Source organism: Staurois parvus, unplaced genomic scaffold (genome assembly GCF_062004578.1).
Source record: "Staurois parvus isolate SC_StPar_1 unplaced genomic scaffold, SC_StPar_1.0 ptg000392l, whole genome shotgun sequence".
NCBI lineage: Eukaryota > Metazoa > Chordata > Amphibia > Anura > Ranidae > Staurois > Staurois parvus.
The window spans coordinates 2,332,469-2,344,940 of NW_028318188.1; positions in this window are offsets into that span (position 1 = coordinate 2,332,469).

Consider the following 12,472-nt stretch of genomic DNA (forward strand, 5'->3'; position numbering starts at 1 on the left):
CACCAGCAGTGTGAGGAGACCTGAAAGTGGCACATGGCATGAGAGACTGTGGACCTGGCAGCAGCATGAGGAGGCGGTATAGGGGCCCATGGCAGATTAGGGGCCTGGCAGCAGCTATAGGAGGCCCGTAATCTGCCAGCACCCTATGTCAAAAAATTCAACACACCAGCAGTGTGAGGAGACCTGAAAGTGGCACATGGCAGAGTGTGGCGATGGAGACAGCAGCAATGGGAGGCCGTACAGGGACCCATGAGAGACTCTGGACTTGGCAGCAGCATGAGGAGGCGGTATATAGGGGCCCATGGCAGATTAGGGGCCTGGCAGCAGCTATGGGAGGCCCGTAATCTGCCAGCACCCTATGTCAAACAATTCAACACACCAGCAGTGTGAGGAGACCTGAAAGTGGCACATGGCATGAGAGACTGTGGACCTGGCAGCAGCATGAGGAGGCGGTATAGGGGCCCATGGCAGATTAGGGGCCTGGCAGCAGCTATAGGAGGCCCGTAATCTGCCAGCACCCTATGTCAAAAAATTCAACACACCAGCAGTGTGAGGAGACCTGAAAGTGGCACATGGCAGAGTGTGGCGATGGAGACAGCAGCAATGGGAGGCCTCACAGGGACCCATGAGAGACTCTGGACCTGGCAGCAGCATGAGGAGGCGGTATATAGGGGCCCATGGCAGATTAGGGGCCTGGCAGCAGCTATAGGAGGCCCGTAATCTGCCAGCACCCTATATCAAAAAATTCAACACACCAGCAGTGTGTGAGGAGACCTGAAAGTGGCACATGGCAGAGTGTGGCGATGGAGACAGCAGCAATGGGAGGCCGTACAGGGACCCATGAGAGACTCTGGACCTGGCAGCAGCATGAGGAGGCGGTATGTAGGGGCCCATGGCAGATTAGGGGCCTGGCAGCAGCTATGGGAGGCCCGTAATCTGCCAGCACCCTATGTCAAAAAATTCAACACACCAGCAGTGTGAGGAGACCTGAAAGTGGCACATGGCATGAGAGACTGTGGACCTGGCAGCAGCATGAGGAGGCGGTATAGGGGCCCATGGCAGATTAGGGGCCTGGCAGCAGCTATAGGAGGCCCGTAATCTGCCAGCACCCTATGTCAAAAAATTCAACACACCAGCAGTGTGTGAGGAGACCTGAAAGTGGCACATGGCAGAGTGTGGCGATGGAGACAGCAGCAATGGGAGGCCGTACAGGGACTCATGAGAGACTCTGGACCTGGCAGCAGCATGAGGAGGCGGTATATAGGGGCCCATGGCAGATTAGGGGCCTGGCAGCAGCTATAGGAGGCCCGTAATCTGCCAGCACCCTATGTCAAAAAATTCAACACACCAGCAGTGTGAGGAGACCTGAAAGTGGCACATGGCATGAGAGACTGTGGACCTGGCAGCATCATGAGGAGGCGGTATAGGGGCCCATGGCAGATTAGGGGCCTGGCAGCAGCTATGGGAGGCCCGTAATCTGCCAGCACCCTATCTCAAAAAATTCAACACACCAGCAGTGTGAGGAGACCTGAAAGTGGCACATGGCAGAGTGTGGCGATGGAGACAGCAGCAATGGGAGGCCGTACAGGGACCCATGAGAGACTCTGGACTTGGCAGCAGCATGAGGAGGCGGTATATAGGGGCCCATGGCAGATTAGGGGCCTGGCAGCAGCTATGGGAGGCCCGTAATCTGCCAGCACCCTATGTCAAAAAATTCAACACACCAGCAGTGTGAGGAGACCTGAAAGTGGCACATGGCATGAGAGACTGTGGACCTGGCAGCAGCATGAGGAGGCGGTATAGGGGCCCATGGCAGATTAGGGGCCTGGCAGCAGCTATAGGAGGCCCGTAATCTGCCAGCACCCTATGTCAAAAAATTCAACACACCAGCAGTGTGAGGAGACCTGAAAGTGGCACATGGCAGAGTGTGGCGATGGAGACAGCAGCAATGGGAGGCCGTACAGGGACCCATGAGAGACTCTGGACCTGGCAGCAGCATGAGGAGGCGGTATATAGGGGCTCATGGCAGATTAGGGGCCTGGCAGCAGCTATAGGAGGCCCGTAATCTGCCAGCACCCTATGTCAAAAAATTCAACACACCAGCAGTGTGTGAGGAGACCTGAAAGTGGCACATGGCAGAGTGTGGCGATGGAGACAGCAGCAATGGGAGGCCGCACAGGGACCCATGAGAGACTCTGGACCTGGCAGCAGCATGAGGAGGCGGTATATAGGGGCCCATGGCAGATTAGGGGCCTGGTAGCAGCTATGGGAGGCCCGTAATCTGCCAGCACCCTATGTCAAAAAATTCAACACACCAGCAGTGTGAGGAGACCTGAAAGTGGCACATGGCATGAGAGACTGTGGACCTGGCAGCAGCATGAGGAGGCGGTATAGGGGCCCATGGCAGATTAGGGGCCTGGCAGCAGCTATAGGAGGCCCGTAATCTGCCAGCACCCTATGTCAAAAAATTCAACACACCAGCAGTGTGAGGAGACCTGAAAGTGGCACATGGCAGAGTGTGGCGATGGAGACAGCAGCAATGGGAGGCCGTACAGGGACCCATGAGAGACTCTGGACCTGGCAGCAGCATGAGGAGGCGGTATATAGGGGCCCATGGCAGATTAGGGGCCTGGCAGCAGCTATGGGAGGCCCGTAATCTGCCAGCACCCTATGTCAAAAAATTCAACACACCAGCAGTGTGAGGAGACCTGAAAGTGGCACATGTTTGGGGCATGATTCATGGCGGATTTAGTCAGTTGTGTCAGGAACTGGTGGTTTGAAATCCAGACTAATCCACGCCTGATTCATTTTCACAAACGTGTGTCTCTCCACACTTTGGGTGGACAGTCGTGTCCTCCGCGGAGTTACAATACCTCCTGCCGCACTAAACACGCGCTCCGATGCCACGCTACTGGCCGGGCATGACAGCCTTTCAAGGGCAAATTCAGCTAGTTGGGGCCAAAGGTCAAGTTTCGTTGCCCAGTAGTCAAGGGGATTGTCTACCTCGGTTGGCAGGGTGCTGTCCAAGTAGGCCCAAGCCTGTTGTTTGAGCTCCTGCTCCAGGTCTACCTGATGCTGCTGCTGCTGCTGCTGGTTAGTAGTTTCCTCACTGCGCTGGTGAAGAAAGCTACTCATCATCGACTGCAGACTGAGGCAGCCGCTGCTGGTGGAGCTGCCACTGCTCCTACCACCCCATCCCTCCCCTGCTGCCATGGCAGCGGAACGCGAGCGCACAGGGCCCACAGTGTCTGAGGATGGACGTTGACGCACAAAGGCAGAGACCAACTGACTACATAGGTGGTTTTTATAGTACGTTATTTTGGCCTCCCTCTCAGCAGGTGTGAAAAAGGCCACCATTTTTGAATGGTAGCGAGGGTCCAACAAGGTGGACAGCCAAAAGTCATCCCTCTGTCTGATGGTTATTATTCGGCTGTCGCTACGCAAGCAACCGAGCATGCTATGGGCCATTTGTGCCAAGGAATGCAAGGGACTCCCTGCCTCCATCTCCACAGCATACTGCCACGGTGCGTCTGGGTCCTCTGTCTCCTCCTCCTCTACCACATGCTCCTGCTCCTCCACTCCTGTCCGCTGAGTGGAAAAACCACCCATTTCACTCAATAATTCCTGAGCACAAATGTCCTCCTCTACCTCCTCCTCTTCTTCCTGTCCTGCCCCCACAGGGGTCATGTGGCGTTGAGATCTGTGCGCCACGTCTACCGCACCCTGACCAGCCATTGTTAACAGCATTTGTTCCAGGACGTGCAACAGAGGAATGACGTCGTTCATCCCATAGTCCTGCCGACTCACGAATAGCGTGGCCTCCTCAAAGGGCCTGAGCAAGCGGCAGGTGTCACGCATGAGCTGCCAATGGCTGACATCAAAGTTACACAGGGGAGTACCTTTATCCGCTTGTAACATCAGGAAATCGGTGATGGCCTTTCGCTGTTCGTAAAGGCGGTCTAACATGTGTAGGGTTGAATTCCACCTTGTTGCAACGTCGCAGATCAGGCGATGCTGTGCAATTCCGTTCTGCCGCTGCAGCTCAAGGAGGGTGTGCTTTGCGGTGTAGGAATGGCTGAAATGCATGCAAAGTTTACGTGACATTTTAAGGATGTCTTGCAGTGGGATGGTGGATTTTAGGAACCGCTTGACAACCAGATTGAACACGTGAGCCATGCATGGCGCATGGCACAACCTTCCTTGACGCAGAGCAGACACCATGTTCTTTCCGTTGTCGGTCAACATGGTTCCAATTTTCAGTTTGCGCGGAGACAGCCATCTGTCGATTTCTCTGTTCATTACACTGAGAAGTTCCTCCCCTGTGTGACTACGTTCGCCAAGGCATACCAGGTGCTGCACAGCGTGACACCGTTGCGCCCTGCACATGTGATATGCCGGTCGGGTAATGGGACTTGGCACGGGGGTGGCGGCTGAGGACACGGCGGAAGAAGAGGTGGTAGAGGCGGACATCTTTTGTGGACCAAGGACGTGCAAACGTGGAGGCAAAAGCGGCGTGACCTGTCCAAGTTGCTGGTGCGGCTGTGACGGCACCACGTTCACCCAGTGGGCCGTAAATTACATGTACTGTCCCTGACCGTAGTTACAGCTCCACACGTCGGCGCTGCCGTGCACTTTGGCAGAGACCGACATGCTCAAAGACTGGCCCACCATCTCTTCTACATGTGAATGCAGGGCTGGCACTGCCTTTTTGGCGAAGAAATGACGGCTTGGCACTCTCCACCGCGGCGCGGCACAAGCCATCATTTCTCGGAAAGGTGCTGAGTCCACCACTTGGAAAGGGAGGGACTGCAGCACCAGCAACTTGGACAGGAGGACATTCAGCTTTTGCACCGTCGGGTGCGTGCTCACAAACTGTTGTCTCTTGGAAACGGATTCCAAGAAAGACTGCTGACGGAATCCGTGAAGAGGAGTAGCAGGAGAAGGAGCATCTGAACGAGCGGAAGATGCCAACGAGCGACAACTCCCCTCAGCAGAGGTGTTGGAGCCTTGACTGGCTGATGGAGGGCGATTGACGTCGGGTGACGGAGCAAGTAACGGAGCGGGTGATGGAGCGGGGGCTGGGGCGGGCAGAACCGCCGTATCTTTATCACGGTTTTCCCAGGCCACCAAATGGCGACGCTGCATATGCTGCCGCAACGCTGTAGTCCCAACATGGGCCCCCTGGCCACGCTTGACTTTCTGGCCACATAGTCGACATACGGCTACGTTTACTTCCTCGGGCGGCTTGACGAAAAATTGCCACACCGCCGAGTAGGAAACTTTGCCCCCGATACTCCTCACTGGCTGACTGCTGCTTCCTCCGTGCACACCGGCACCACTACTGGCCGTGGTGGTAGGCTGCAGTGGAGCTGGTGCTCTACTCCGTGGCCGTTTGGCTCCACTGACACTGCTGCGACCCTGCTGCCTCCTGGGCAACCCACCAACTGTTTCGCTGCCAAGCTGCCACCCTCTTCTCCTGATGATGCGGAAGAAATTGCCTGATGACGACGAGGCTGCCAAGTGCGATCAACCTCCTCATCATCAAGTAGGGTCTCCGCCTCACTACTAGCCCCCTCGGCTGCGTGTGGGTCAGGAGACAGACCTGTCTCTAGACCGGCTACCGAGCCACTCTCCTCGCCAGTACTTCTTCGCCTGGCTGCTGAAAAGGCGGATGTCTCCCCCCGTTCCTGACCGCTCTCTGTTAGCTCTTCCTCACTGTACAGTGGGGCTGAGCCCACAGCATGCGATACTTCGCTTGGTGAGGGAACACCAAAGGACAGGGGCAGGTAGAGGACACGTGATTTCAGTGGGCTTGGTCCCGGGCCATGCCAACTAACGGTTGTGTCTGACGTACCCACCGACCGTTGGCTGTAGGTGTCAGAGGTGACCTGGGAAGAGGAAGACGACCGAGCCAACCAATCGATGATGGCAGGGTTGTCGGTGGAGACACGACCGCTGGATGACACCGGGAGCACTGGCCTCTGGCTGCGAATAGTGCTGCCTCGACCCCTTCCTCTGCTGCCACGTCTGCTCGCTCCTAAAACATTGCCTCCTCTGCCACTCCTCTGCATGTTGTCTGACATACTCTTTAATTCAACAATTCTGTGGCCCTAAGTAACGGTTCTGTGGCCCTCAGTAACAATTCTGTGTCCCTGAGTAACGTTTCTGTGGCCCTAAGTAACGGTTCTGTGGCCCTCAGTAACAATTCTGTGTCCCTGAGTAACAATTCTGTGTCTGTCCCTGAGTAACAATTCTGTGGCCCTAAGTAACGGTTCTGTGGCCCTCAGTAACAATTCTGTGTCCCTGAGTAACAATTCTGTGTCTGTCCCTGAGTAACAATTCTGTGGCCCTAAGTAACGGTTCTGTGGCCCTCAGTAACAATTCTGTGTCCCTGAGTAACGTTTCTGTGGCCCTAAGTAACGGTTCTGTGGCCCTCAGTAACAATTCTGTGTCCCTGAGTAACAATTCTGTGTCTGTCCCTGAGTAACAATTCTGTGGCCCTAAGTAACGGTTCTGTGGCCCTCAGTAACAATTCTGTGTCCCTGAGTAACAATTCTGTGGCCCTAAGTAATGGTTCTGTGGCCCTCAGTAACAATTCTGTGTCCCTGAGTAACAATTCTGTGTCTGTCCCTGAGTAACAATTCTGTGGCCCTAAGTAACGGTTCTGTGGCCCTCAGTAACAATTCTGTGTCCCTGAGTAACAATTCTGTGGCCCTAAGTAACGGTTCTGTGGCCCTCAGTAACAATTCTGTGTCCCTGAGTAACGTTTCTGTGGCCCTAAGTAACGGTTCTGTGGCCCCCAGTAACAATTCTGTGTCCCTGAGTAACAATTCTGTGTCTGTCCCTGAGTAACAATTCTGTGGCCCTAAGTAACGCTTCTGTGGCCCTCAGTAACAATTCTGTGTCCCTGAGTAACAATTCTGTGGCCCTAAGTAACGGTTCTGTGGCCCTCAGTAACAATTCTGTGTCCCTGAGTAACGTTTCTGTGGCCCTAAGTAACGGTTCTGTGGCCCTCAGTAACAATTCTGTGTGCCTGAGTAACAATTCTGTGTCTGTCCCTGAGTAACAATTCTGTGGCCCTAAGTAACGGTTCTGTGGCCCTCAGTAACAATTCTGTGTCCCTGAGTAACAATTCTGTGGCCCTAAGTAACGGTTCTGTGGCCCTCAGTAACAATTCTGTGTCCCTGAGTAACGTTTCTGTGGCCCTAAGTAACAATTCTGTGGCCCTCAGTAACAATTCTGTGTCTGTCCCTGAGTAACAATTCTGTGGCCCTAAGTAACGGTTCTGTGGCCCTCAGTAACAATTCTGTGTCCCTGAGTAACGTTTCTGTGGCCCTAAGTAACGGTTCTGTGGCCCTCAGTAACAATTCTGTGTCCCTGAGTAACAATTCTGTGTCTGTCCCTGAGTAACAATTCTGTGGCCCTAAGTAACGGTTCTGTGGCCCTCAGTAACAATTCTGTGTCCCTGAGTAACAATTCTGTGGCCCTAAGTAACGGTTCTGTGGCCCTCAGTAACAATTCTGTGTCCCTGAGTAACGTTTCTGTGGCCCTAAGTAACGTTTCTGTGGCCCTCAGTAACAATTCTGTGTCCCTGAGTAACAATTCTGTGTCTGTCCCTGAGTAACAATTCTGTGGCCCTAAGTAACGCTTCTGTGGCCCTCAGTAACAATTCTGTGTCCCTGAGTAACAATTCTGTGGCCCTAAGTAACGGTTCTGTGGCCCTCAGTAACAATTCTGTGTCCCTGAGTAACGTTTCTGTGGCCCTAAGTAATGGTTCTGTGGCCCTCAGTAACAATTCTGTGTCCCTGAGTAACAATTCTGTGTCTGTCCCTGAGTAACAATTCTGTGGCCCTAAGTAACGGTTCTGTGGCCCTCAGTAACAATTCTGTGTCCCTGAGTAACAATTCTGTGGCCCTAAGTAACGGTTCTGTGGCCCTCAGTAACAATTCTGTGTCCCTGAGTAACGTTTCTGTGGCCCTAAGTAATGGTTCTGTGGCCCTCAGTAACAATTCTGTGTCCCTGAGTAACAATTCTGTGTCTGTCCCTGAGTAACAATTCTGTGGCCCTAAGTAACGGTTCTGTGGCCCTCAGTAACAATTCTGTGTCCCTGAGTAACGTTTCTGTGGCCCTAAGTAACAATTCTGTGGCCCTCAGTAACAATTCTGTGTCTGTCCCTGAGTAACAATTCTGTGGCCCTAAGTAACGGTTCTGTGGCCCTCAGTAACAATTCTGTGTCCCTGACTAACGTTTCTGTGGCCCTAAGTAACAGTTCTGTGGCCCTCAGTAACAATTCTGTGTCCCTGAGTAACAATTCTGTGTCTGTCCCTGAGTAACAATTCTGTGGCCCTAAGTAACGGTTCTGTGGCCCTCAGTAACAATTCTGTGTCCCTGAGTAACAATTCTGTGGCCCTAAGTAACGGTTCTGTGGCCCTCAGTAACAATTCTGTGTCCCTGAGTAACGTTTCTGTGGCCCTAAGTAACGGTTCTGTGGCCCTCAGTAACAATTCTGTGTCCCTGAGTAACAATTCTGTGTCTGTCCCTGAGTAACGCTTCTGTGGCCCTCAGTAACAATTCTGTGTCCCCGAGTAACAATTCTGTGGCCCTAAGTAACGGTTCTGTGGCCCTCAGTAACAATTCTGTGTCCCTGAGTAACGTTTCTGTGGCCCTAAGTAACGGTTCTGTGGCCCTCAGTAACAATTCTGTGTCCCTGAGTAACAATTCTGTGTCTGTCCCTGAGTAACAATTCTGTGGCCCTAAGTAACGGTTCTGTGGCCCTCAGTAACAATTCTGTGTCCCTCAGTAACAATTCTGTGTCTGTCCCTGAGTAACAATTCTGTGGCCCTAAGTAACGGTTCTGTGGCCCTCAGTAACAATTCTGTGTCCCTGAGTAACGTTTCTGTGGCCCTAAGTAACAATTCTGTGGCCCTCAGTAACAATTCTGTGTCTGTCCCTGAGTAACAATTCTGTGGCCCTAAGTAACGGTTCTGTGGCCCTCAGTAACAATTCTGTGTCCCTCAGTAACAATTCTGTGTCTGTCCCTGAGTAACAATTCTGTGGCCCTAAGTAACGGTTCTGTGGCCCTCAGTAACAATTCTGTGTCCCTGAGTAACGTTTCTGTGGCCCTAAGTAACAATTCTTTGGCCCTCAGTAACAATTCTGTGTCTGTCCCTGAGTAACAATTCTGTGGCCCTAAGTAACGGTTCTGTGGCCCTCAGTAACAATTCTGTGTCCCTGAGTAACGTTTCTGTGGCCCTAAGTAACGGTTCTGTGGCCCTCAGTAACAATTCTGTGTCCCTGAGTAACAATTCTGTGTCTGTCCCTGAGTAACAATTCTGTGGCCCTAAGTAACGGTTCTGTGGCCCTCAGTAACAATTCTGTGTCCCTGAGTAACAATTCTGTGGCCCTAAGTAACAGTTCTGTGGCCCTCAGTAACAATTCTGTGTCCCTCAGTAACAATTCTGTGTCTGTCCCTGAGAAACAATTCTGTGTCTGTCCCTGAGTAACGTTTCTGTGTCCCTAAGTAACGGTTCTGTGGCCCTCAGTAACAATTCTGTGTCCCTGAGTAACGTTTCTGTGGCCCTAAGTAACAATTCTGTGGCCCTCAGTAACAATTCTGTGTCTGTCCCTGAGTAACAATTCTGTGGCCCTAAGTAACGGGTCTGTGGCCCTCAGTAACAATTCTGTGTCCCTGAGTAACGTTTCTGTGGCCCTAAGTAACAATTCTGTGGCCCTCAGTAACAATTCTGTGTCTGTCCCTGAGTAACAATTCTGTGGCCCTAAGTAATGGTTCTGTGGCCCTCAGTAACACTTCTGTGTCCCTGAGTAACAATTCTGTGGCCCTAAGTAACGGTTCTGTGGCCCTCAGTAACAATTCTGTGTCCCTGAGTAACGTTTCTGTGGCTCTAAGTAACAATTCTGTGGCCCTCAGTAACAATTCTGTGTCTGTCCCTGAGTAACAATTCTGTGGCCCTAAGTAACGGTTCTGTGGCCCTCAGTAACAATTCTGTGTCCCTGAGTAACGTTTCTGTGGCCCTAAGTAACAATTCTGTGGCCCTCAGTAACAATTCTGTGTCTGTCCCTGAGTAACAATTCTGTGGCCCTAAGTAACGGTTCTGTGGCCCTCAGTAACAATTCTGTGTCCCTGAGTAACAATTCTGTGGCCCTAAGTAACAGTTCTGTGGCCCTCAGTAACAATTCTGTGTCCCTCAGTAACAATTCTGTGTCTGTCCCTGAGTAACAATTCTGTGGCCCTAACTAACGTTTCTGTGGCCCTAAGTAACAGTTCTGTGGCCCTCAGTAACAATTCTGTGTCCCTGAGTAACGTTTCTGTGGCCCTAAGTAACAATTCTGTGGCCCTCAGTAACAATTCTGTGTCTGTCCCTGAGTAACAATTCTGTGGCCCTAAGTAACGGTTCTGTGGCCCTCAGTAACAATTCTGTGTCCCTGAGTAACAATTCTGTGTCTGTCCCTGAGTAACAATTCTGTGGCCCTAAGTAACGCTTCTGTGGCCCTCAGTAACAATTCTGTGTCCCTGAGTAACAATTCTGTGGCCCAAAGTAACAATTCTGTGGCCCTCAGTAACAATTCTGTGTCCCTGAGTAACAATTCTGTGTCTGTCCCTGAGTAACAATTCTGTGGCCCTAAGTAACGGTTCTGTGGCCCTCAGTAACAATTCTGTGTCCCTCAGTAACAATTCTGTGTCTGTCCCTGAGTAACAATTCTGTGGCCCTAAGTAACGGTTCTGTGGCCCTCAGTAACAATTCTGTGTCCCTGAGTAACAATTCTGTGGCCCTAAGTAACGGTTCTGTGGCCCTCAGTAACAATTCTGTGTCCCTCAGTAACAATTCTGTGTCTGTCCCTGAGTAACAATTCTGTGGCCCTAAGTAACGGTTCTGTGTCCCTCAGTAACAATTCTGTGTCCCTGAGTAACAATTCTGTGGCCCTAAGTAACAGTTCTGTGGACCTCAGTAACAATTCTGTGTCCCTCAGTAACAATTCTGTGTCTGTCCCTGAGTAACAATTCTGTGGCCCTAACTAACGTTTCTGTGGCCCTAAGTAACAGTTCTGTGGCCCTCAGTAACAATTCTGTGTCCCTGAGTAACGTTTCTGTGGCCCTAAGTAACAATTCTGTGGCCCTCAGTAACAATTCTGTGTCTGTCCCTGAGTAACAATTCTATGGCCCTAACTAACGTTTCTGTGGCCCTAAGTAACAGTTCTGTGGCCCTCAGTAACAATTCTGTGGCCATGAGTAACGTTTCTGTGGCCCTAAGTAACAATTCTGTGGCCCTCAGTAACAATTCTGTCTGTCCCTGAGTAACAATTCTGTGGCCCTAACTAGCGTTTCTGTGGCCCTAAGTAACGATTCTGTGGCCCTCACTAACAATTCTGTGTCCCTGAGTAATGTTTCTCTGTCCCTAAGTAACGTTTCTCTGTCCCTAAGTAACGTTTCTCTGTCCCCAAGTAACGTTTCTGTGGCCCTAACTCTGTCCCTAATACAGAGCGGTCTGCCTCTCTTGAATGACTGGAGGCAAATGAAGAATTCTAAAATGGCCGCCATTTATAGCTCGACCATTACACAGTGCTGGCTGGCTGGCTGCTGATTGGCTAATGCGATCACATGTCATTAAGGAATGCATTATGGGTCAGCGTGCCTTGTCTGCGTGCCTTCCCAGACATCCCCGCTCCGTCGCCGCACATGTCCGCCGCCATTTTAGGAAAAATTTCGATTCGCGCGTCCGAAGTAGGCTATTTTTCGGATTCGAAACGAATTCCACTTCGCCTACTTCGATTCGCTCATCTCTAGCGTTTACAAATGACAATATAGATACTGGAATTTTTTTTTTTATACTAGTAAAAGCGACTTATAGCGGGACTGTGGAACTGTGGTAGGCATTTTGACTCTGGGTGGGAACTGACTTACTGCCACTGACATCCCAAGGACACTAATACAGTGATCAGTGTTAATAAAAATCACTGACACTGTACTAATGACACTGAACAGGAAGGGGTTTACATCTGGGGCAATTAAAGGTTTAACTGTGTGCTGTTTTATATAATGTGCTGTGTGTGTTTTATTAGGGAAACATGCTGCTGTGTATTTCTCTGCTGTGCAGGGAAACATGCTGCTGTGTATTTCTCTGCTGAAATACACAGCAGCATGAGAAATACACAGCAGCATGTTGTTGCTGGCAGGAAAAAGATCTGTGTTGTTTACACACAGGTCTCACCCCTGTCAATGATACTCAGCGATCGCCAGGAGCTGGCACAAAATTTCCAGCTGGGACCTGGTGATTGACATCCGTAGCTGCCAATGGCGATGTGAATAGGGCGGCGTGCATGCGCTCGCCCTACCAGGAGGTACAAATCATGTATATATATGTGACTTTGCGCAACCCTACAGCCTTGTAGCTACAGGGCGGGGGGCAAGTGATTAAGGATAGTAAAAATATAACCGCCAATTTGGAGTAGTCTC